This window comes from Scylla paramamosain, chromosome 6, assembly GCF_035594125.1.
Source record: "Scylla paramamosain isolate STU-SP2022 chromosome 6, ASM3559412v1, whole genome shotgun sequence".
In the NCBI taxonomy this organism is placed as follows: Eukaryota; Metazoa; Arthropoda; class Malacostraca; order Decapoda; family Portunidae; genus Scylla; species Scylla paramamosain.
This window is the reverse complement of record NC_087156.1, coordinates 3,497,501-3,522,500: the sequence shown is the minus strand read 5'-3', so window position 1 is coordinate 3,522,500 and position 25,000 is coordinate 3,497,501. Positions and strand designations below refer to the sequence as shown.

The following is a 25,000-nucleotide window of genomic DNA, read 5'->3' as shown; positions in this document are numbered from 1 at the left end:
GAAATACAGAAGCAAGCAGGGAGCTCCACAGTTTACCAGTGGAAGAGATGAAAACTTAGAATGCTGGCTAATTCTTGCATTAGAGAGGTGAACAGAATAGGGTGAGAGAAAATAGAAAACCTCGTGCAGAGAGGCCGCGAGAGGAGGAAAGACATGCAGTTAGCAAGATCAGAAGAGCAGGCAGCGTGAAAGTACAGCAGCTTAGTGGCGAGCTCCAGCACCTCGCCAGTCCCAGCACCTCACTGCGAGGAAGCAACAGGGTCTCCTCTGAACCCTCTGTCCTAATGGGAATACTTTGGAATAAGTTTACCTCGCCTGACGTAAACAAAAATAGTTTGGAAGAATTATAATTTTAAATTAGACAGAAAATATTTAGGGAATGTATAGAAAGAGGCTGTGATTGCACCTCGTGTGTTAGATCAACGTTAATGATTTTGTATGTATGTATGTAGCTATGTGTGAATGTATGAATGTATTTATGTGTGTATGTACATGACGCTTGATTCAGCAGGATATATTTGAATGTACCATGTAAAAGTCAATCTACTACTGCTTACCCAGTTGTCTATCTATATTTAGCTTTCTATTTACACACACACACACACACACACACACACACACACACACACACACACACACACACACACACACACACACACAAACACACACCTCCCCCCTCCACACCTACAAACACCCACTTCCCTCGTCTCTCCCCTCCACGCACACAGAGACACGCAATATTTCACACACTGACGGCGGCTGCATGGTTTCTGTTTCCTGCAGTGTTCTTTACTTGAAGCAACACATCATAGCGGCAGGACCTCCATAACGCAAAGACCAATGGGGCCAGATTAGTACGGCACAAGCTGGCCCGCTGGGTGTAATGACAGACGGAGAGCGAAAAGTGTTCCTTCGCAGACACCGTAAGTCACCAGGCCAAGGTACTGACCAATGTCTTCTCGCATGAACTGAGCTACATATACTACACTCGTGCTACGCTATATTCCACCACGGCGCTCGGGTTCCTGCAGCTGCTGGTGAACTAGACAAGGCGGTGGTCAGTCCTGAAGTAAGTTAATTAGTTTGAAAGGTGAACTGGTTGAAGCGAAGGTACTGTTGTATTATTCTGCGTCTTGAACGAATACAGGAGAGAGAGAGAGAGAGAGAGAGAGAGAGAGAGAGAGAGAGAGAGAGAGAGAGAGAGAGAGAGAGAGAGAGAGAGAGAGAGAGAGAGAGAGAGAGAGAGAGAGAGAGAGAGAGAGAGAGAGAGAGAGAGAGAGAGAGAGAGAGAGAGAGAGAGAGAGAGAGAGAGAGAGAGAGAGAGAGGTAATCAATGCATAATATATATAGTTTCTCTACCATCTTTCTCACTCACCTGTCATATTATCGTCCAAATTACAGTTTATTTACTTTAGACAGATCTGCTTCAGAACTGTAACAGAATTATACCTATGAAGCTATGGAACGTGCAGCCTTAGGAAACAATGAGTATTATTTTGAGGTGAAGCTTGAATGAAAAATACAAAAGCCACGTACTTGAGTGACTGGCATGTGAGGTTGAAGCGAGATGGGCGCGTCATGAAAAGGAAGACCGATGTGACTAAAATTACGATGAATGTGGGAGTATATAGGTGAATGGATAGTTGATATGGAACGGGCGTGTCATAAGGGAGATTGACGTAACTAGGGGAACAATGAATATGGAAATATGTTAAGGAAAAAAAAAGTTGAAGGGAAGATTGGTTGAGAAAAATTGATGAGTAAGGAAGTAAATGATTGAAAGTAGTTGAAATGTGACGGGAATGTTATGAGGAAGGAAAGTGATGTGATGAATATGGAAGTAAACGGACGAAGGAAAAAGACAAAAAAACAACAACAACAACAACAACAACAACAACAACAACAACAACAACAACAACAACAGGGAAGGAAGTGAAAAAAACAAAACAAAAACAGTTAAATATATCAAGATGTGAAGGACAAAGGTTTTAAAAAGAGAATGATATTGTGTAAAGAAATAAGTGGAGAGGCTGGTCAAACTTCGCGATCCTCCATTAAGGCGAGAAAAAAATGAACGCAAAGATATTAGTAAGGTGAAGGAAGTGAAGCGCATAATCCGATTCCTTACTCGCAACTTCCCAGCGTCTGTGCTACATTATTTATAACTCCTGGTATTAGAGCTCCCATTGTGAAGCCCTCCGCTGTGCTCTGGTCTCTCACCACGGCTATTTTCAAAGGCCACAGAGATGATTAACCGGGTTCTCAAGAGTATTTATCCTCTCAAAAAACGTGGAAATCTTAATCTGTCACTGCAACCATAAAAACACCCGTAAAAACCCGTGTAACTTCAACTGGTAGAGCCTTTTGGAAATAGTGGAGATGCGATGCAGAAGTATTTCAGCATGTGTCTTGTAATTCTCGCTGCAAGGCCGTGGGAAGGTGTGGGGCATTGGTGACCGCTTCCTGAGGGCCCCACTTAGTAATGTATATGTTAGTCAAGAAAGACGAACCCAAGGGTGTTTGTGTTTTGTTTTGTGTGTTTGTGTTTGCTGCAGGGTCAACACGGATGGATGAGAACCACGAACAAAAAAAAAAAAAAAAAAACGTAAACAGCGTATTTAAATATTCAACAAACCTGACCCTGAGCAGAACCTCCCAATCCAGTAGTAAGTATTTCTGAAAGTTCATGAAAATCAACGGGGACGAGCGAGAGTGAAAAGTTTAGCAGCATCCTTGAATATTTGCCGAGATTCATTAAGTTCAGTGATCGCGGTGAGTACAGCACACTCAGGCTAACACGCCACCTCCATCACCTCCTGTGGAAAACTGTCAAACTTTTATGAGGATTTGTGGGAAGCCATAAAAACTTCCCGGCATAACATTTTGTAACGAGCTGCCTCACTGCCAAAGCTGACGTAAAATCTTGCGTGAGAGAGTACGAGGAAACTTTGGAGGTAAGTACCTGAGAGAGATGAGAGACACTAATGCACGAGAGGAGGTGAACACATGTCACGAGTACTGTCTCCTTGTCTGCAATACTCGCATTTCTTCTTACGGCATTTTCATCTGGTGTGTAAAAAGAGAGAGAGAGAGAGAGAGAGAGAAAAAAAAAACCGTGAATTTTCTCTTTCCTTTTCCTTTTCCTTTCGTTCGTCCAAACTTTTTGCCGGCGACTTACATGTTTATTCTTTTATCTCAGGAGGGGAAAGAAAAGCGAAGATACAAAGGACGCGAGGAATCCTGAAATCCCGAAGGAGACGCAAGGAATAATTCTGTGCTTGGTGAGAGGCGAAATGCAATGATGAATGTAGTGAATAAGTCAAGCTCAGCGACCTCCGCCCGGTGAAATGCTGCATGCTTCACCTGCAATGTCATGATGGGAAGAGAAAAGCAAGAAAACAAGAAAGAAATAGTTTGGCAGCGAGAGACAAGTCAACAGAGCTTAGTTTGACGGAAGTTCAGAATAAGTATTTGCAGTCAGCGCATAAAAAAGGATGAAGACGAAAACTATGCATAAGAAGGGAAACAAAGTAAATAGCAACTGTCACAGAGAACAACTTATCTCGCAAAACAAAGGGAGAAGTCAAGGAAAGCAAACGAGCAAATAGGATAAATAAGAAGATAAACACTGCGTAAAAACTAGGAATTATAAATCAAAGAAAAGGAAGAAATAGATCATTTAACATAATACAATAAATACATAAATAAAGATAAGAAAATAAACATTGTGCAAAAACAGTGAATTATAAAAAAAAAATCCAGAAAACTATAAAAAAAACAAAAGAAAAAGAAAAAAAAATTCTGGTGTTAAATTTCAGAGACAGCAGAAGCTAGAAAGACGAAGACAGGGACAAATAGCAAACATAGAGAATATTTTTAGCGTCTCCTTAGGTCAGCTTTTCATGAAACATTGTAACCGCAGTACCACAACCTTCACTACTGCTGCAGCCCCTTGGATCAACCAATAAATTAACCAGAGAGAGAGAGAGAGAGAGAGAGAGAGAGAGAGAGAGAGAGAGAGAGAGAGAGAGAGAGAGAGAGAGAGAGAGAGAGAGAGAGAGAGAGAGAGAGAGAGAGAGAGAGAGAGAGAGAGAGAGAGAGAGAGAGAGAGAGAGAGAGAGAGAGAGAGAGAGAGAGAGAGAGAGAGAGAGAGAGAGAGAGAGAGCTAAGGAGTAACCAAAACACGAGGCGATACTTGTCCCTAAAATCAAATACCCAAGAGGAAATGTTTAATGTTACTGACGACGAGGTGAGGAGGTAAGGTTGCGAAGAAAGCAGCGCAGCAACGAATGTGACGCAACCCAAGCAACACCAAGAGATGAAACACGATAGAAAAAAAGGAAAGAAGATGCGACAACAAGAATGGCAGAAGGAAGAAATGAAGGGGGAGGGAAGAAATGTTGAAGGGCGACAAACGGGATGAAGCAAAACACGTGATAGATTGTAAGGACCCAATTAGGAATAAGGAAAGAGAGTGAGAGTGAGAGGTTATGAGTAGAATGCAGAGAAAGAGTTGGGACTGTTAACCCTTTTACTTCTACGGGCGTCTTTCATTAACCTTCGGGGCACAGTACAATTGTTCGCGTGGACACAGAGGAGACAAAAGAGAGGACTGGAAGTTAATCTTATGTTTCTTTTTAGACTACTGAAATATTTAAGAGTTTAGTAAAAAAATAAGTGTCTCATAAGTTGTTGATGATTAAAGATAGAATTGTGTAACAGTGAAGGGGTTCAGGAGGAGAGAAGATCCGGTAATTTGATAAGACACGACTTGACTGAATAATCTGTTTAAGCGCCGCCACAAGAGGGTCATATGGCACCGCATACCTACAGCACAAGCCTTGATATAATTATTAAGAGAAAAGAATAACATGAAATAATATAAAGTAGTGATGCAAAAGCTAAGAAGTAAAAGAAAATAATAATAATAATAATAATAATAATAATAATAATAATAATAATAATAATAATAATAATAATAATAATAATAGTAATAATAATAATAACAAAATAAAATGATCACCAATACCAGATAGATCGGGATGGTAATAACTCACACAGAAAATGGTTACTGGTGTGTATAGTCATAAAATAACTCGCTAGCACTCTAAAGGGTCAATAATTCCTCACACTTTCATGTTAAAAAAAAATCTCCACTACAATATCGATCTAACTCAAGTCGCAGGGGGATTTTGATTCTGTACTCAACAAAACTTACACGTTCATCTTTTGAATGACAATAACATGATACTTATTTCTTGACTGCAATAACCTTACACGCTGTTGCTGAGCGAGGACAAGACTACAGGGATTAAAAGAACTGAATCACTCGATTACTCTTTTTCGCTGTCAGTGGCGCCTTTCAAATTATGATGTCGTTTTTCGCTGTCAGTGGTGTCTTTCAAATTACGATGTCTTTTGCTGTCAGTGGTGCCTTTCAAATTATGATGTCGTCTTTCGCTGTCAGTGGTGCCTTTCAAATTATGATGTCGCCTTTTGCTGTCAGTGGTGCCTTTCAAATTATGATGTCGCCTTTTGATGTCAGTGGTGCTTTTCGAAATTATCTTTTAACCTTGTATGGAATCTTTGTATTAAGTATGAAGGGAAAGGGCAGCAGTAAGAGGGTGAAATGTCTGCTTATTCATTCAGCACACTGACATAACACAATGGCTTCTGCATCACACAGAGTCACAAAGACGGACACGTGAATACCTCAAGGCCCGCCGTCCACTGAGGTTACCCAATGCGGCTCACGAGTTTTTCTTCATAATAAATATCACAAATGGAATCACAGTGAACAGAACGTGACTTGTGACATTCAGGTCCCAGAAGCGAATGGTCGATAGGAAAATTCGTCACGCCGCTGCTGCTTCTCAGTGTCAAAGTCAATGAAGAGCAATAAATTCCCATGCAAGACTTCCGCACATAACTGAGGTCTGGTGCTCGTTGAAACTCTGCTCTTGCTTCACTTGCAGTCATTTTTGTTTCCCGCTCAGTCATCACCTTCTCTTCCACTTCTCTCATTTTATTCCTCTCTAATCTTTATTCCTTCAGTTCCATCTTTCCTTTCCCTACACTTTTATTAGTCCTCTTTTCTTTCACTCTCATCATTCCCCTCTCTCTCTCTCTCTCTCTCTCTCTCTCTCTCTCTCTCTCTCTCTCTCTCTCTCTCTCTCTCTCTCTCACAAACAAAGGACCATATTCTGAAACACTTCTGCGCCGCACCTCCACTACTTTAAAAAAAAAAAAAAACTCTAGTTGGTGACACGAGCTTTTAAGAGTGCTTGCTTTTAAGGTTCTAATGACAGATTAACCCCTTCTTTACCGTAGTCCCCCCTCCCCCTGGTGTAAACAAAAGGTTTGCCACGACGAGCTCACTTGATGCACAGTACATCTTCACAGCACCACAAAAGTCTGCCTATCTTTTTCACTGCTCTCCATCAGCTGCCCGTCCACCCAGTGCCACCCGTGTAACACCCTTCACTTCATATGTTGTGACCCAGGAATCACCAAAAAAAAGTTAAATACGTAAGAAGAAGGAAGAATGAGACAAAAATGAAGAAAAGAAGAAATGAGGAAGGAAGTAAGAAAGTAGGAAGATAAAAGAAAGAAAGAAAAACAAAAAAGGTTAAATGCGTTCCCTTGAACCCACAAAGGCCAGTGTTAGAGATTTAGGGACGCAACAAGATCGTGCAACACAGAAGCACGACACATTTCCATCTGGCTCAGGGGTCGAGGAAACAAGGTAAATTACTCCAAATGAGCTCGAAATGCAAATCCAACGAGTAATGGAGTGCAATAGATATGTAGAATTATATAAATGTTTCATACAATATCACGTCAGAATTTTCATACGACCGACGAGACAGGATAAGTTACTTCATACTATAAAATAATCCAACGAGTAAGGAGTTCAATAAATATGTAAAACTGTAGATAAATTCCATACATTCTGAGATCACGATATCCATGAGTTATTCGTACACACACACACACACACACACACACACACACACACAAAAAAAAAAAAAAATAGGCCTAAGGAGTAGAGTCACTGTAGGAGGTTCCCTGACCCCTGAAATAATTTGCTGTCGTCCCATAGATGAGGCATTCTTGTAGCCAGGGGGACCAAGTGGGACAGGGGGAGGGGGATGAGGACGTTCCTACCCCACGATGAGAAAAGAAAATCGGTGATGAGCTCCTAATGGGTAGGGGAGGGGGTGGGAGGGGAGGCGCGCCGGTGACAAAGGGGCGTGCCGCGGCGGACGATGGCTCCCGCCCATCACCGAAATGACCAGGTGGCGAGCAGCGGCCAGCCAGCCAGCAAGGGACGCCCCACCTCGCCTTCCCTGTGTCAATATCATCAGCAGTGGTGCCAACACTTCCCGCTGCCACCCCCGCCCGGAACTTCCTTGCGTCAACATAATATACCAGCATTACCAACACCGGTGTCCCGCGTGGCACCGTGGACCTGCTCCCTCACGCTGCCTGAGTGTAAGCCAGGTACGGCCCGCCGCCCCGCCACACCTGTCCCGTGACGTCACCGATGCCTGGTCAATACGGTCACTCGCCTTCACTGCGTCCAAATGAGTGGAAAAAAGTTTGTGAAATGTTGTTAAGAACTGCTGAGGCTTGATGTAGTGTGTGTGTGTGTGTGTGTGTGTGTGTGTGTGTGTGTGTGTGTGTGTGTGTGTGTGTGTGTGTGTGTGTGTGTGTGTGTGTGTGTGTGTGTGTGTGAGAGAGAGAGAGAGAGAGAGAGAGAGAGAGAGAGAGAGAGAGAGAGAGAGAGAGAGAGAGAGAGAGAGAGAGAGAGAGAGAGAGAGAGAGAGAGAGAGAGAGAGAGAGAGAGAGAGAGAGAGAGAGAGAGAGAGAGAGAGAGAGAGAGAGAGAGACGATACGAGAGGTTTTGATAACTTTGAACGTACAAAACAGACTGGCAAGGGACTAAAAAATAAATGAATAAATAAATTAATAAAAAAAAGCCGGTTCAATTGTATTCTATCACCACCACCACCACCACCACCACCACCACCACCACCACCACCTTGCATCAGTGACCCGTGTGACCCTCCCTACCACCCTCCCAGTCACTCACGGCCTTATCTGCCCCTCGGCCTGTGTTGTGTGCCTCCATTAACCTTTACCCTCCTCCCTTTGCCACCCCGTGACCCTTGCAAACCCAGTGACGCGCGACCTTTGTGACTCATGTACCGTGACCTGAAGACCTCAATAACGCAACACAGAGACCAACAACACATCAGTCACTCTCTTGTCCCCTGTCAACACTTCACCGCTAAGCCAATCCTCTATCATACAACTCCAGACGCCTTCTTCCGTTTGATCCTCCCTTGTGAAGACTGCAGGCGAAGAGGGGAGAAAGGCAGATCATCACAGGTCATCGCAGGTCACGGCAGGTCACGGGAGTCGAGGGTGTCACGGGTCCGGGCGCCGCAAGATCGATACAGCATCAAACTTTCGTCTTGTTGTTCTCTCCGCCGCTGGACCTGACTGGACTTGACCGTGTTGCCTCGAGTCTCGCGGCGCAGTGAAGAGCCGCATTACGCCAACAGCAGCGGCAGGAGGAGGAGGAGGAGGAGGAGGAGGAGAGAGAAAGGAGGAAGAGGAGAAAGAGTAGAACGAGTAGGAGGAAGAGGAGAAAGAGTAGAACGAGTAGGAGGAAGAGGAAGAAGAGGAGCAGAAGGAGGAGGATGGGTAGAAATGAAATAAAGGATAAAAATAGTAAGCTTAAGATGAAGTCAAAGACATGCAGCCATCTAAATAATAGGATAACTTAGAATCACTGGGATTGATAAGGAGAGTCCTTGAAGAAAATAAATAAATAGAACCGGATTTTATAGAGGCAAGAATGAAACGAGAGAGAGAGAGAGAGAGAGAGAGAGAGAGAGAGAGAGAGAGAGAGAGAGAGAGAGAGAGAGAGAGAGAGAGAGAGAGAGAGAGAGAGAGAGAGAGAGAGAGAGAGAGAGAGAGAGAGAGAGAGAGAGAGAGAGAGAGAGAGTTTTACACACACACACACACACACACACACACACACACACACACACACACACACACACACACACACACACACACACACACACACACACAGGCTTCTCCTCACAAGACGGACAAAGTTTCTGTGCCTTTATTTTCTTTCCTTTTCTCCTCCACTGTCGAATTCCTGGCCGGGACAACAAAAAGGAGGCATCTCAGCTAAATGAATTTGCAGCGAGTCGCCTCCGTGAAGTTGGGAGAGTCGGCTGGCGCGGCGAAATCAGAGGAATGGAGACCGGGGCACATACAGACATGTATAGACACGTTCCTTTTAACACGCCCGCCCACCTCTGGGACACTTGAGAGAGAGAGAGAGAGAGAGAGAGAGAGAGAGAGAGAGAGAGAGAGAGAGAGAGAGAGAGAGAGAGAGAGAGAGAGAGAGAGAGAGAGAGAGAGAGAGAGAGAGAGAGAGAGAGAGAGAGAGAGAGAGAGAGAGAGGAGGGGGAGGGTCACTGCGGAAGTCTCCACGTAATTTTAATCCTGTTTGGGAGGACACACACACACACACACACACACACACACACACACACACACACACACACACACACACACACACACACACACACATTGCTGCTCAGTTGATTTATTACACATCGAAGTTAACTAGCAATCTGTACTTTCGTAATTGCCCCACACACACACACACACACACACACACACGGGCGATGGGACACGTATGATTCCCTAATTAGAGGGGACGCAGGGACGCAGGGATGGGAAGGCTTGTTATTTGCACTCCCTCATTAAGTAACGAGGGAACTTTACATTGGGTTAGTCTTTGGAACCTCCGCGGCAGGATTAGAGGACAGGCGCTAGTTTGCATCCCTAAGGACCTGCGCTGGCCGGCGAGGAGGGCGACGTGGAGGAGGAGAGAGAGGTAGAGGGGAGAGAGGTGCAGGGAAGGACAGGATGACTGGAGGGAGGGACGATCGAAGAGGGCGGAAAAAAAAAAAAGGAGATTGACACGAAAAAAAAAAATCAGCAAAAGGAGATAAGAGACACAGGAAGGACAGGAAGGAAAGGATAGAGTGATAACGAGGGAGTGAAGGACAAGACAGAAGGGAAGGATGGGGCAAAGGAAAGTAGGGACATGACAAAAAATAAACAAATAAAATAAAATATAAAAAAAAACGAAAGAATACGAATAAAAAAAAAGTAAAATCAAGAAAAGGAAGAAAGAACACAGGAAAGGGGAGACCTAAAAAAAAAAAAAAACGAAAGAATATGACAAAAATTAAGCAAAATGAGGAAAAGGGAGGGAAGAACTAACTGATGAGGAAAAAGTTACAGGCAGGATAAAAAGACGAACGATTCGAGAAAACAGGGAGGTGATAGAGTACAGGAAGGGAGGACTGCATGAAAGGAAGAGGAAAGTGGGGAAAGAAGGGGAGGAAAGGACAGACTGATGAGGAGCAAGTGAAGGGAAGAGCAGTTGGACAAAAAAGTACTGGCAAAAAACAAAAACAAAAAAAAAAAAGGGAGAGAGAGAGAGAGAGAGAGAGAGAGAGAGAGAGAGAGAGAGAGAGAGAGAGAGAGAGAGAGAGAGAGAGAGAGAGAGAGAGAGAGAGAGAGAGAGAGAGAAAGCAAATGAAAGGATATGAAGGAAAAGGAGGAAAGGGAGGTAAAGATAGAGTGATGAGGAGAAAGTGAGGGGAAGGACAGGAGACAGAAACAGAGAGAGAAAGGGAGAGGGAGAGGGAAGGACGGTCAGAGAGAGAGAGAGAAAAAAAAAGGAACCTTGAAAAAAAAAAAAAGTAGGGAGGGAGAACCAAATGAAAGGAGATAAAGGAAAAGGCGGAAAGAATGAACTGACGTGGAGGAAGAGAGAAGGGTGCTTAACGAGGGGAAGAGTGGAAAGATGAGACACAGAGAGACGATGGAGGGAGGAGAGATGGCCAGGGAAACGAGGCACTGGGAAAAAAGGACGAGTAACACATTTCCACAAACGGGCAGGAGACAGAGATAGCGGGGAGGGAGAGAGGAAGAGAGAGAGAGAGAGAGAGAGAGAGACCGAGAGACCCTGGGAGTGGGAGAGACGAGGTGAGAGACATTAAGGAAGAGATTAGTGGTGATGGCGGGCGGCGGGCGGGGAGGGACACGGCGCAGGTGATGCAGCCTCTCACCCCCACAATAACGAAGCAGTTTATATGGTAACGAGGCATCAGGGGGCTTGGAGCACCTGAGCCGCACGCCACCACGGGGTAGGCAAGGCTCCTGCACACATTACACGGTTATTTCAATGAACCCAAGGCATCTCAAGTGTTCCAAGAAGCCTTCTGGGCCGCGGACACGTTACGTGAGTTCCCGGGCGTGAGCAGGGAGTCATGGGAGGTGTGGGGTGGGGTAAAGGGGCGAGGGAAGAAAGGGGTGAGGAAAGCAAGGAAGTCGTGGTGATGGCGTGGGATGAAAACCATTCTTGTTATCACCGAAGTTTGATTATCCTGTTTTTTTTTTATTTATTTGTTTTATGTTTATTATTTCTATTTTTTTTTTTATCTGTATTGTTGTCTTTTATCGTCGTGAAAGTCAACCCTATCATCACCTGCGTTCAATGATGCGTTTTTTCTATTACTTCCATTATCCTGTTGTGTTTTATATCCAGTATTTCAATTATTTTCACTATCCTGTTTTGTTTTTTATATCTGTTATTTCTGTTACCTAGTTCCGTCATTTTTTGGATTTTACATTTATAATTTCCATCATTTTCATTATCCTGCTTTGTTTTGTTTTTTTGTATATATTATTTCTATTACCTGGTTCCATCATCCTGTTGTGTTTTGCATCTAATATTTCCATTACATTTTTATTATTTACGTTGCAGTCTCTTTGTTCTCGTGAAAACTGTTTTTGTTATAACATAAGTTTCACTATCCTGTTTTATTTCATATCTGTTATTTTGGTTCCATTATTCTTTTATTCCATCTATTATTTCTATTATATCTTTATTATCTATGTCACAGTTTTAATATTCTCGGCTTACTTTTATCTATTTATTTATTTTTATTTTATTTTATTTCTTTTTATCACAATCGCATTATCTCTCTCGGTCCAGTATTTAAGTTCAGCCTTTTAATATCACACGCGTGAGCTTTTAGTGTAATGATGATATATCTCAGGTGAGAGATTTGATAAAGATTTAATCCATTTTATACATCAAAACTGTAAATCATAGCCGGAGTTTGTGACAACCTGACTAGAGAGTAATAAAATTAGCGAAACAAAGAGACAACGAAACAAACATTAACTTATTGCATTGTGTCAGTTAACGTAATTACTATCTCTCTCTCTCTCTCTCTCTCTCTCTCTCTCTCTCTCTCTCTCTCTCTCTCTCTCTCTCTCTCTCTCTCTCTCTCTCTCTCTCTCTCTCTCTCTCTCTCTTTCAAATGCTACTTCATTATGGGAGAGTACCGATGAGAACGTGACTGCTCATCTCTGTGGCCTCTGAAACTCGCTTAAAGTCAGTGTCTCAGAAAACGAGAATTTGTGCTGCAGTGGATTCGTATAGGCTGGTGGAAAAGTAAAGGTATATATTATATAACCTACTTAGTAATGAAGGTAACTATATGAACACGCTAAAAATAAAGGGCTGTTGAAAGAAAAAAAAGTATAAAAATCTGTGAAAAGATGCTGATGGAAATAGAAAAAAAAAGTGGTGGTGAAAGAACAGGTTGATGGGAAAAATAGAAGATAAAATGATTGTATTGTTTAATGTGGGGAAAAAAAAAGCTGGTGAAAAAAAAAATCTTGATGGAAAACGATGATGAAAATAATAATAATAAAAATAAACGAACGTAGGGTGGTGAATAAATAAAATCTGATGAAAACAAAATAAAGTTGGTGGGGAAAATCTGCAAACAATTATAAGCAGTAAAGAAAATGACATACGCACGATGAATTCCGGGAGAAATATTAAATCTGATCACATGAATGTTTTGTCACCTGCAGCCTGCCAGCGACCTGTCAGACCCGTATTCTGAAACGCCTTGCTCTCTCAACACGACTACTTTCAAATGCCATAAAGATGATTAGCTAAGTTCTCAAGAGTGTTTCTCCCGTAAATAATGTAGAAATCTTATTAATCTGTCACTAGAACCGTAAAATCACTTAAAATCCCGTATCACTTCAACTAGAGCCTTTTGAATGTAGTGTAGGTGTGATGAAGGAGTATTTCAGAGTATGTTTGTAAGTGTTGTTCTGCCAAACTACCCAACATACTCAACACTCCCTGTGGCCAAACTACACTATGCTGGCAGCCTGTGTGGTGCGAAGGAAGGTGAGACGCCATGCACATAAGGTTTACACGTAGAAGAGGTAGCGCTCTCTTGTAACCCTAGCGCAATAAGGGCCCTGTTGTTGCGGCGCCATAAAGATCTTTTGTTGCTGCATAGTAACTCAAGAACAAGAAAAACGTGACAGCAGCGTGTTGAAGATGTGACGCTGTGCACTTGTAACCCTAGCGCCATCAGAAACCTGTTGTTGTGGTGCCGTAACTCAATAAAGGAAGAATATGTGAGTGTTGTAAAAAAAGTAATGTTCTAAATCAAGTCTTTCTATACGCAGCGTGATGCAATAAACGAGTCCTTTGTTCGTGACTTCCGGAAACAAAGGTCACGGCGCAGCAAAGAAACTTGGGAAATATATCACTACAGGACATCAATCACGGTCGTCAGAAGCCATGTAACATTCAAGACTGGTTAGTGTTTTCCCTAGAATGTCTCTGATTTATGAAGAATCTCAGAAAACTCGACAGTTAGTACATTCTTAGCATCACTTGCTATCTTTTCTTGCTACTTTCACGCTAACTGCTTTTCTTATCTCTCTGACTGCATGCCTCACCTCCTCCCGTGGCCTCGCTACACAAGACTTTCTCCTTCCTCTCATCCCTATTCTGTCCACTTCTATAATGGAAGAGCTAACTAGTATTCCCAGTCTTTCATTCCTTTCACCGGTAAACTCTGGAACGCCCTGCCTGCTTCATTACCTTCCCCTTCCTATGACTTGAGTCTTTTAGGAAGGTCTCAAGACGCTTCTCTAACTGAATAATTCTTTTCGCCCTTTTTTGTTTACGGACTTCAGTGAGGCATTTTTTTATATATTTTTTTTTTGTTTTTGTTTTTGTTGCTCTTGACCAGTATCTCTCTTAAATGGATATAAAAGATCAAAGGGCTCGGGACTGAAGGAAAAACATATCAAAGGGCTTGAGATTGAAGGAAAGAAAAGGTAAACACGGTAGAGGTGAATGTGCTAAGCTACTCGACAACTGACTGAGACTGCGCCCACCACCTCTGCCTTGTCACGGGAGTCCAAGCGTTGAAATAACACTTTGGCCGCGTGAACTCTGCCGCTTGTCCACTGTTCTTCTTTAAATGCGAATAATAGAACATGATGCTAAGGTCATGAATAAATGGAAAGGGCTCACACTTAGGAATGGTGAAAATGTGAAAAAATAATGATGATGATGATGATGATGATGATGATGATGAGGAGGAGGAGGAGGAGGAGGAGGAGGAGGAGGAGGAGGAGGAGAAGGAGTAAAAAAAAAGAGATAGAAGAAGAAGAAGAAGAAGAAGAAGAACAACAACAACAACAACAACAACAACAACAACAACAACAACAACAACAACAACGCTGCAAAAGATACGAATGACGTCGCAGTAACACAACTCTGCTGGTGTTGATATATTAAAAAAAAAAAAAAAAAAAATCCCCTGGTGTCATCTGTACCATGTTTTGCAGCGTACTCTCCTGCACCACATGATATTTTTTATTGGACAATATTTTTCGTCTATGCAGATTTTTTTTTTTTTCACTCCGACTTTTTCTTTTTTATTCTTCAACGACACTTTTCCTTCTTTTCCTCGATGATGTTTTTCCTTCTTTTCCTCGACGACGCTTTTTTTTTTTTTCTATTCTTCGTTTTGTTTTCTTTTTTTCTTGAACAGTTGAACACTTTGTTGTGGGTTAGTCAATCAGTCAATCAATCGTATGGAGAAAGAGTTGGTAGGGACGATAATGGGCGGATGGTTACGCCCCTGTACTCACACGAAACTGCGATAACAGTATTCATATGTAAGTACAACTAACCAAACACACACATAAATACTACCACGACAATCACTTACCAACCGTCCTGGGTGTTTGCATAGCAGTGTGTGCAGAGTGCGGACCACATATTCTTCTCTCTCATATATCATCCATGCTCTTCTCAATCCTGTTCTCCCACACGTAGTTCAGTATATGCAGCAGTACAAGGGATCACAAAGAATCATAAAGGTAAAATAGATAGTAACAGACTTCCTGGTTCCCATGAGGCTTCTTGTGGGCTTGTACATTATCTAGTACAAAGTAAGAGACACAGCACAGCAAAGGCGTAGTTCAGTAGACAGACTTGTTACAGACCAACATGTCTCGGTGTCTGTTCTTCTTTTTCTCCTCCTCTTTCTCTGTCTCTATTCCTCCTTTTTTTCCTCCTCTTTCTCTATTTCTGTTCTTCCTTTTATCTTCCTCTTTCTCTGTCTTTTATTCCCAACAACAACAACGACAGCAATAAGAACGAGAACGACAACAACAACAAGTACCTACCTGTGTCACTTGCAACAGAGACCACACGTTCACTATGACCTCTGACCGGGAGTGGACTGGACTGCGAGTGGCGGAGAGAAGTTTTGTCTCAACCTGTGGAAAAATGAGAGGAGAGGATCATGGGTTAGGGAGAAGACCATCCCAGTCTTTCACCACTCTAATAACCAATTTATTCTTATCTCCCTTTGAATAGTTAACTGCAAGAAACTTTAATCCTTTACTCCTTTGTCTCATCTGATCTTTAACCCTTTACTCCTTGTCCTATTTGATCTTTAACCCTTTACTCCTTTGTCTCAACTGATCTTTAACCCTTTACTCCTTGTCCTATTTGATCTTTAACCCTTTAGTCCTTATCCTATTTGATCTTTAACCCTTTAATCCTTGTCCTATTTGATCTTTAACCCTTTACTCCTTGTCCTATCTGATTACTAACGCTAACGATCCTGACTATACCGCCCTTTATGAATCATTTACAGTATTCATATGTGTCGATAAGAACTTGTATTCCTACACGTTTTGTTCTCTCACCAGGCCTGATTTCAAAGGCTATAGAGATGACCCGTCAGGATATTGGTGTTTTTTTTTTTCACTGATGAGGGAGAATCCTTATAAAACCACCATTACAATCCTAAAAAAAAAAGAAAGAAAAAAAAAACTCTGAAAACTCCGATAACACCCATTAGAACTCGTTGAAATTGCAGTCAGCCAGTCGACTTGAGAATACAATTCTAGATTCCCTGTTATTGTTCTCCGTCCCTCGAGAAATGTAATTATATCCTTGGACAGAGAAACAAGTGTGTGGGCCTTGTGTCCATGGTGGGATGGTGAAACACGCTCAGACGAGGCCAGGTGTCGCCTTCCGCCGGATGAATAAGTGGGGCAATACAAGTAAAGTGGATCGCTATGCTTTGTGATTTGTCAACTATTACTGCCACTAATCATTGCAGCACCGACCATGCGAGTCCAATTATCCCCGGCGAGATAATTGTTCGTTACCTGTCGCTCTGTCACGCATCACGGGAAGGTTAAACAAACAATATATTACAAAAAATAAAATACCGTCAATGTTTCTAAAATTATCCTTGGTGTATATACATTTTTTTTTCTACGTCAGCTGGGAATGGCGAAATTGGATGAGAAGTGTGTGTGTGTGTGTGTGTGTGTGTGTGTGTGTGTGTGTGTGTGTGTGTGTGTGTGTGTGCGTGCTTCTTGTGCTGCATGAGTATTAAAGCTCAGTGTTCATTGCAGTGTCGAAGCAAGCATCTGAAGCATCACCGCCTGCCCGTGATGGAAGCAGACACAACCAGAAACAGTGTTGCAGTGTTCCCTCACCAGCCAACCAGCTCGCGGCTCCTCAGACACAACAGATAAGATGGAACAAATAAGCAGTAAGCTAGACATTAGAACACAAGAAAATTAAGGAGGCCTAGACGTACGAAACATACCTACCTATTTCCACCCATCATCCTCATCCATAAATTTAACTAATCTTTAAAAGCTCACTAATGACTCAGCATTATCAGCCTAATTACCGAATCTATTCCATTTATCAGTTACCAACCATTTCTCAATTCTTTTTAAAAATCTAGCTGCATGAAGTTTGAACCCATTATTTCTTGTTCTATCCTGGCCCTGAAAATTTTGCTTGTGTGAGCCTTGCTATATCCCCTATATCACTTCAAGGCCTCAACACATACTCGCTGCACGATCTCAACACTGAACCTCAATCACTACGGGGCAGAGTTCGGAAACCATCACGCTTGGAAATGTGTGTTCCATCTCTTCCGCGCCTTAACTCTGACAGACACGCTGCCGGTGACACCCGACCTTTACGGGCTCTGAAGGTGGCAAGTTTTATGAAAGGCACATCAATGGAAGCGAGACAGGAAATTGTGCAGCTGACAAATGTATGTGGCTTTTTTATGTAATTGCCTTATTTGCTTTTCAGTGAATGTTAAGTAAAGTAAGTTGAAGTTCGATAAGATTTGAAGAGAGAAACAACCATCAACATAGCACATATAAATTGAGACTTAATAATAATAGAGAATGTTTGGAGAACGAAAAGTGAGTTAAGCACAGATACATTTCTAAAACATTTCACGCGGGGGAATTGCCGGAGACAAGTATCGCGTATTCTGACGCTAACGAGGTCGACAGGTAATACTGGCCGGTGCTTCACTGGTCGATCACCCTGCCTGTGACATTCAGAGAGTGTGGCGCGGCTCTGCTCACATTGCACTCTGTTTCACCTCAGCGCCGTCACCGACAGCGCCATCACTGCCACCGACGTCACTGCCAACGCCGTCACTGCCAGAACGGTCGATCTTGTTACAATTTCACCAAAAGCGGTAAAGATTTTAATTCAGTTCGTGGCTGAAATAAGAATTTAACGAACAGCAATTCAACGAATGTATTTGAAGACAAGTTTACTGCGTGCTTCCATTACTGACACAATCCTATATATTTTTTGTTCCTTTACAATATGCTAAGGATTTTTTTTGAGTTTGATACAATGTGGACGGCATAAAAATATATTAGTGATGCGATTTTTCTAACATTTTTTTTTTTTCCATGCAAATCAATGATCTGTGTTTTCTTTTTCTTTCTGTCACTACACATTGTTCCGTGCGCTGGGAGGGACAACTAACGTGAAAAGACTGCCATTCCAGCTGAAGCACCTTGTCGCCAATATTTCTGTATGAGCGCGTCTTTTTTAACTTTACGTTCAATTTGCTTTTTTCAGACACTTTTATGATGTAATAAAACTGCAAGTGATCTCAACACGTTTTCTATGAATCGAGAATTTTTACCTTTACACCCGAAAGCCAGAAAAATTACAAGTTTAAATTTTCCATTTTCTTTTTTCCAGTTTTGTTTTGTTCTCCTTCCAGCTTTTCAATAAATGCTCCTCTTATCGAGACAATCCTACTGGGAACAGGCGGTTGAATGGGAGTTTTATCTTAGGCCCATATTCTTAAACGTTTTGTTCACCAATAAAGTATATTTTCAAGTACCACAGAGTTAAACTGATGTGTTCAAATGAGTCTTTTCCCTCTTAATAATGCGGAATCATTGGTAAGCTATCGTTAGAATCATGAAAACTCCCTTTAATATCATAGTAATTTTCTCTACAGCTTAATAAAACTTGCCTAGAACTCAATGAGACGCCCAAAAGTTGCAGAATACAGACCTCAGGGAGAGACGAAACAGGAAAACAACTGATCTGCGTCGCGATTTTGTAGTAAGCTAGAATCATGAAAACCAGCTTGAAAATCATAGCAACTTCCACTACAGCCTGTTAAGAGTGGCCTAGATGAGACGCCCTAACGTTTCAGACCTCAGGAAGAGACGAAACACGCAAAACAAATGCTCTGCGTCGCGCTTTTGTGACAGGTAAACCAGTCAAGTTGAGGCACAGCTATACTTCTTCTTTATCAGAGGCGGGGCAACGTGACTCCTTTGTTCCGGTGTATTAATCAACATGTCATCAGGAACAGCGGCTCACAACCCACCCTCATAATGTCTTCTGCGTGTCTGCCCGCCTGTCTGCCTGCTTGTCTGCCTGTCTGCGTTACTCACACTCAGAATGCCTTCCGTGTGTCTGCGTGTCCGTGTGTCTTTCTGCATTACCAAGAGTCATAATGCCTTCAGTGTCTTCTTGTCTATCTGTCTGTCTGTCTGTCTGCATTACCAACACTCATAATACGTTCTGTGAGTCTGCCTGTCTGTCTGTCTGTCTGCCTGTCTGTCTCAAGCTGGTACGGGGAAACAAAATAAAATAAATGAAATGAAATAAGAAATAAAAGAAAGGCACTAAATTAAAGAAGACCTCTCTCTCTCTCTCTCTCTCTCTCTCTCTCTCTCTCTCTCTCTCTCTCTCACTTACCACGGCTGTTAAAAGACTAACCACTAACATTAACACTCATTCACGGCAGTTAGCTTGTTGAGGCGTTTTTCACGGTGTGTTTGCCTTAATTCCCAACTTTCTTTTCGCCGGTAAAACACGCCACTACTTTCCTGGAAATGTCCGCTGCAGAGGCGAGCCAGTGGCGAGTGTTAATGCTCACCACAGCGGTCATCACCACCACCACCACCACCACCACCACCAGCACAACCAAGAGGATATAAGAACGAAAAGAACAAGAAATGATAATAGAAACAACAACAACGATGATGACAACAACGACAACAAAACAATGATGATAATGATAACAATAATAATAATAATAATAATAATAATAATAATAATAATAATAATAATAATAATAATAATAACGATAATAATAATAATAATAATAATAATAATAATAATAATAATAATAATAATAATAATAATAATAATAATAATAACGATAATAATAATAATAATAATAATAATAATAATAATAATAATAATAATAAGAAGAAGAAGAAGAAGAAGAAAACAACAACAACAACAACAACAACAAAAGACGAAAGGAAACAGAAATAACATGAACAACAATAACAAAAGCAAAATCAAATGAAAACACCACCACCACCACCACCGACACACACACACACACACACACACACACACACACACACACACACACACACGAAAAAAAAAAAAGAACACTTATAATCACCAAGAGGAACAAACACTGAATTTTGTGACTGATGGGCGAGTCCTTCATGGTTTTATATGCTGTGCTTTGCCGGAAGGTGACGAGGGCATGTGGTGGTGGTGGTGGTGGTGGTGGTAGTGGTGAGGGGGATGAGAGAAGTGGGGAAGCTTGCTGGGGTCGTGTTGAGGGAGAGGAGAGGGGAGAGGGGCGGGTAATAACGATATTGTACAAGTCAACGTTTATAGCTATAAAAAAAAAAATGTTGTAAAGTTAATGCTGAGTGATTTATTGAGGAAGCGGGAAGTGAAGGGATAAATAAAATCACGTCTTTATTTGTTCACAAGGCGGTGCGGGAGAAGAATGCAAGCAGGTCAGGGCCAAACTTTTCCCTCTTCATTCTCTCGCCCTCCTCATTTTTCTTCTTTCCTTCTCTTTCCTTTTCTCTTTATTTCTCCACTCACGGAGGCCTCTCTCTCTCTCCACACACACACACACACACACACACACACACACACATATATACTGTGGCTAGGGTTTGGTGTGTAAATGAGTATGGAGGGCAACTGGATGTAAAGCAAAGGTAGCAATGAATAATGATGGATATGTAAAACCGCCGGAACACGCCATGAATACAATATGAGTGGGCGGGGCGGGGCGGGGCTGGGCGCGGTGTGGGCTGTGGGCAGGGTAGTCACCAGGGAGAACACCATCAAAGGCTATCTCTTTAATTTAGAAGTGAGTATTTTTGTGTAAAGTTAGGGGGCCGCGGGCGTCCGTAGACCTTGACGTGTGGCGTGCGGCGGCAAGTGTGGCTTGTGGCGGTGCGTGGGTACGGCTACCTGTTCGTGTTTCACCTGGAGTGCCACACCTCGCCACCGGCACTCCACTCGCCTGCGGCCACACTCCAAGTTTAGATGGCTCAGTAACACCCGGGTGGCTTTAGAGTTGAGACTATCAAGCGATAACCAGGAACGAGCTGCTACACACACACACACACACACACACACACACACACACACACACACACACACACTAGTGACCGCGTACACACCAAGTAACTAGCCAGGGACCACGTGACTCTACACTGTATGACAACCTGACAGCGCCTAGATAGTATAAGAATGACGATTACTGAAACCTGCTTGCTTTTCCATTTCTATTAAGTAATGTCAAGGACTATGCAAGATGTCGCATTCCAGCAAGTAACTAGGGGAGTATTATCTTGTTTCATTCTAGTGAGTTTAAATAGGCAGTAAATGGTATCAAAGCCACGAGTATCTGTTTGTGTTTACCGGTGACGGGCAGCGTGGGGTCCAGGCTGCACCAACACACCTCGTCGCTTTCCTAAATCCGAGATTAATCTGTGTTCACTGCTGGCGAGTAACTGAGCATTATACCAGGAGCCGCGTGCATCAGAGACAGCGTGGACCAGTTACGGAATCAATTAGTTTGTGGATTAGTTAGTTTGTGGACGCGGGGGCGGCGAAGGTCACGGGTCACCGCCGCCCCGGAGCCCCTGAAGACTGGCGCTGCGGGGGGAGAGTTTGGTGTTTACATGACATTCACCTTGATCTATCTGCTTGATGCGGTGATCAGGCGCTACCGAGACTTGCCTCACTGTTCACGCTGCACTGGAGGCTCGACAGCAGCTTTGTCTTTATTTCCTGAGCTGCATCTGGCCCTATCCGCTGCGCTTTTGGTCCCGCGTAGCGACTTATATATTCTTACAGTTGTGCTTGCATTCCTGTTGGGGCAATCTAACTTTTGTGTGTGTGTTTTCAGCAATTCTGTGCTTTTACCTCGGTGTGTCCTCGTCGTCTTTCTGTTCTGCTTCTCAAAGCTTTTATTTCCTCTCTCTCTCTCTCTCTGTGTGTGTGTGTGTGTGTGTGTGTGTGTGTGTGTGTGTGTGTGTGTGTGTGTGTGTGTGTGTGTGTGTGTGTGTGTGTGTGTGTGTGTGTGTGTGTGTGTGTGTGTGTGTGTGTGTGTGTGTGTGTGTGTGTGTGCGTGCGCGCGCGCGCGTGTTTGACTTATTGTGTTTGTCTTCACTAATTTCCTCGACTTGAGCCAACACGCTCCTCAAGTTTGGCTCAGGAAAATTACTCTGCTGGGGTTTACCTTCAGAATACTTGTAGTTACCTGCCGTGCGTGACTCGCGGGGGATGGCTGAGGGCCATCCCCTTCTGAGCTTCCTGCCACCCACTACCGCTGCCCCCACGACCTCCTCATCGCCCTCAGTCTTCCCTTCCTCCTCACAGTCTTCTCCTAGCACACAACTTTCCTTTATAACTGTAGCCTCTTCCAGGAATTCGATGTTGCCGTCTTCTAGCACCTTCCCTTTCCCTCTCCTTATGTCTCCCTGTCATTCTCTCCTTCAGTTCCTCCACAACGCTCTTCTATCCCTTCACTCCCTTTTTTCTGCCTCCTCCATGTGCTTCTCTCCTTCTCGTCCTCCTTACACCCTCTTCGTAACCATCACTTCACTTTCCTTTGTCTCCTCCGTGCCCCTCCTTCCCTTCCTCTTCACACTCTCTTTTTACCCCATCCTCCTTACCCCTCCTTCCTTCCACATGACGGCTTCCTCGGTGAGTCTGTGCTGAATAAAAGAGCAGCCAGATGCCGCAAAGCTGGAGAGAGGAGGAGGGCACGCGGGGCTAAACCTATTTTCTTCCTCGACTCTGCGAACCCAACACACCACACTGCTACGTACTTCCCTGCCTGGGCTCCCTGATTCCCGCGACACTCTCCTCTCCTGTACGGTGTTTGAGGCTACTTTGGTTTTATAGAGTAAGCTGATATTGGGAAAAAACTGCCTAGCCATCTCCTCCAACCTCAGCTATGAATGTGCGCTCTGTGACTCGTTCTTCAGCGCAGTGCGGGGCTGTGTAATCAGGCGATGCGCGGCGTGAGCGGGGCGGGCCTCGTCATCCTCCCGCAGTGCAGCGATTCGTGGCGGCCATGAGGCGGTCCCGGATGATTCGCCCGTGGTGCAGCGAGGCCAGGTGCGCGCCGTAAGTTTGGATGGACTGGAGGTGAGTGGGGGAGAGAGCGGTGGTAGGAGTTGAGGCAGGTATTATGCGGACCCAAGGGCGTCGTAGGGAGAGGCGGAGTAAGACGCAGACGACGCTGCCCTGAGGTGCTGGCCCGAGCTGCTTACATCTCTTTCTCTCCCACAAAGTTTCGCCCGTCTCTAGATAGCCTCTCTCCTCCTCCCTCGCAGGCTTTTTTTTTTTCTTTTTCTTTTCCCTGCTATTGTTACAGCTACTGGTACTGGCCGCCCAAGCATTACTCCTCTTAATTTTCTTCCCTGTAGCTAGCCTCTCTCTCTTTCTCTTCTACCCCAGATCTTCTCCTCCCTCCCTACCGGCAACGTGTACCGGGTCCTGACGGCGGGCTGGCGGCGCTGTAAGGTATTGCTGCCCATTGCCGTTCACGTCTCCTACTAAGTCTCTTCCCTGTAGCCAGCCTTGCGTCTCCCTTTTTCCCTCCGTCCTAAGCTTTTTTCCTTCCCTTTCTTTCCGGCTGCTGTGTGTGTATGACGTTGTTGTGAAGTACTGGCCGCTGTGTCCTGAGCCACCTCCTCCTTCTCCTCCTCCTCCTCCTCCTCCTACACTCCGTCACTGCAGCCAGTCTTATTGTTTCCTTCGGGGACTATGTTTGGGTTTCCGACAGTCACTATTCTATTGTTGCTGCTGCTGCTGCTACTGCTGCTGCCGTTGCTGCTGCTGCTGTTGCTGCTGCTGCTGCAACTACTATTACTACTACTACTACTACTACTACTACTACTATTATCACAACTACTATTACTGCCGCTATTAATACTGCTGCAGGAGGAGGAGGAGGAGGAGGAGGAGGAGGAGGAGGAGGAGGAGGAGGAAGAAGAAGAAGAAGAAGAAGAAGAAGAAGAAGAAGAAGAAGAAGAAGAAGAAGAAGAAGAAGAAGAAGAAGAACGACAACAACAACAACAACAACAATAACAACAACAACAACAACAACAACAACAACAACAACAACAACTGCTATTACTACTACTACTACTTTCCTTCCTCCCCCCCTTCTCTCCCACCACCACAAAACTCTTCCCTCTCCCCCTCCCCCCTCTCTCTCTCTCTCCCAGCATTGTGTTTGGACGGGTGGAGATGGCGCGCCTCTCCTCCTTAGCGGCGATGATCCAGCGGGCTCTGCTTCCTGCCTCTGATCAAGTCTATTCTAGTCACGCCGCCGCGCAGATCACTCACCCCGCTGCCCTGAATCACAGCCCATAATGCAGCATCTCCCGATCATTTCTTTAATGGAGGAGGTCTCTTGCCTTGGGGCGGGAAGGGGAAGGAGTGAGTGGATGGAGAAGCTATAAGGAAGGGAGGAAGAAAGAAGCTTCTAATGGACGAGTCTGGAAGGGGAGAGTGGCGATCTAAGGAGAAAAAGAGGAGAGAGGATAGGGAAGTGCGGCTACAAAGACAGACAACAAGAGGGGGAGGAAGAGGAGGAGGAGGAGGAGGCTGTGAGTGATGGAGGAGGGACGCAATGAGAGTCCCAAGGGGTCAGGGGGAAATAAAACAATAAGAGAGGATTCAAACTGCCGGGGAGGGAGGACGAAGTGCCCGAGTTATGAGCGACACGGACACTAAAAGGGGCGGAGGGAAAAGACAACATGGGTTAGGAAGACAAGCGGATATCTTCCCTGGGATGTCAGTAAAAAAAAATTATATATATCAAGGACGCGGCAGTTCCTTACCGAAATGGGGAAGTGGATGGCTTCTGACGCCCCCACAAAACCTTTTATT

The 25,000-nt window shown here is 43.8% G+C and overlaps 1 long non-coding RNA gene across 4 annotated transcripts in view; it reads right to left on the bottom strand.

Moving 5' to 3' along the window:
* The window catches only part of LOC135101219 (uncharacterized), a 201,177-nt gene that overhangs the window by 101,947 nt on the left and 74,230 nt on the right, over positions 1 to 25,000 (bottom strand). For all 4 annotated transcript variants that reach the window (XR_010269160.1, XR_010269159.1, XR_010269162.1 and 1 more), the window contains exon 2: positions 15,634 to 15,726. This is a non-coding gene — a long non-coding RNA (uncharacterized LOC135101219). The remainder of the gene's footprint in view (positions 1 to 15,633; positions 15,727 to 25,000) is intronic.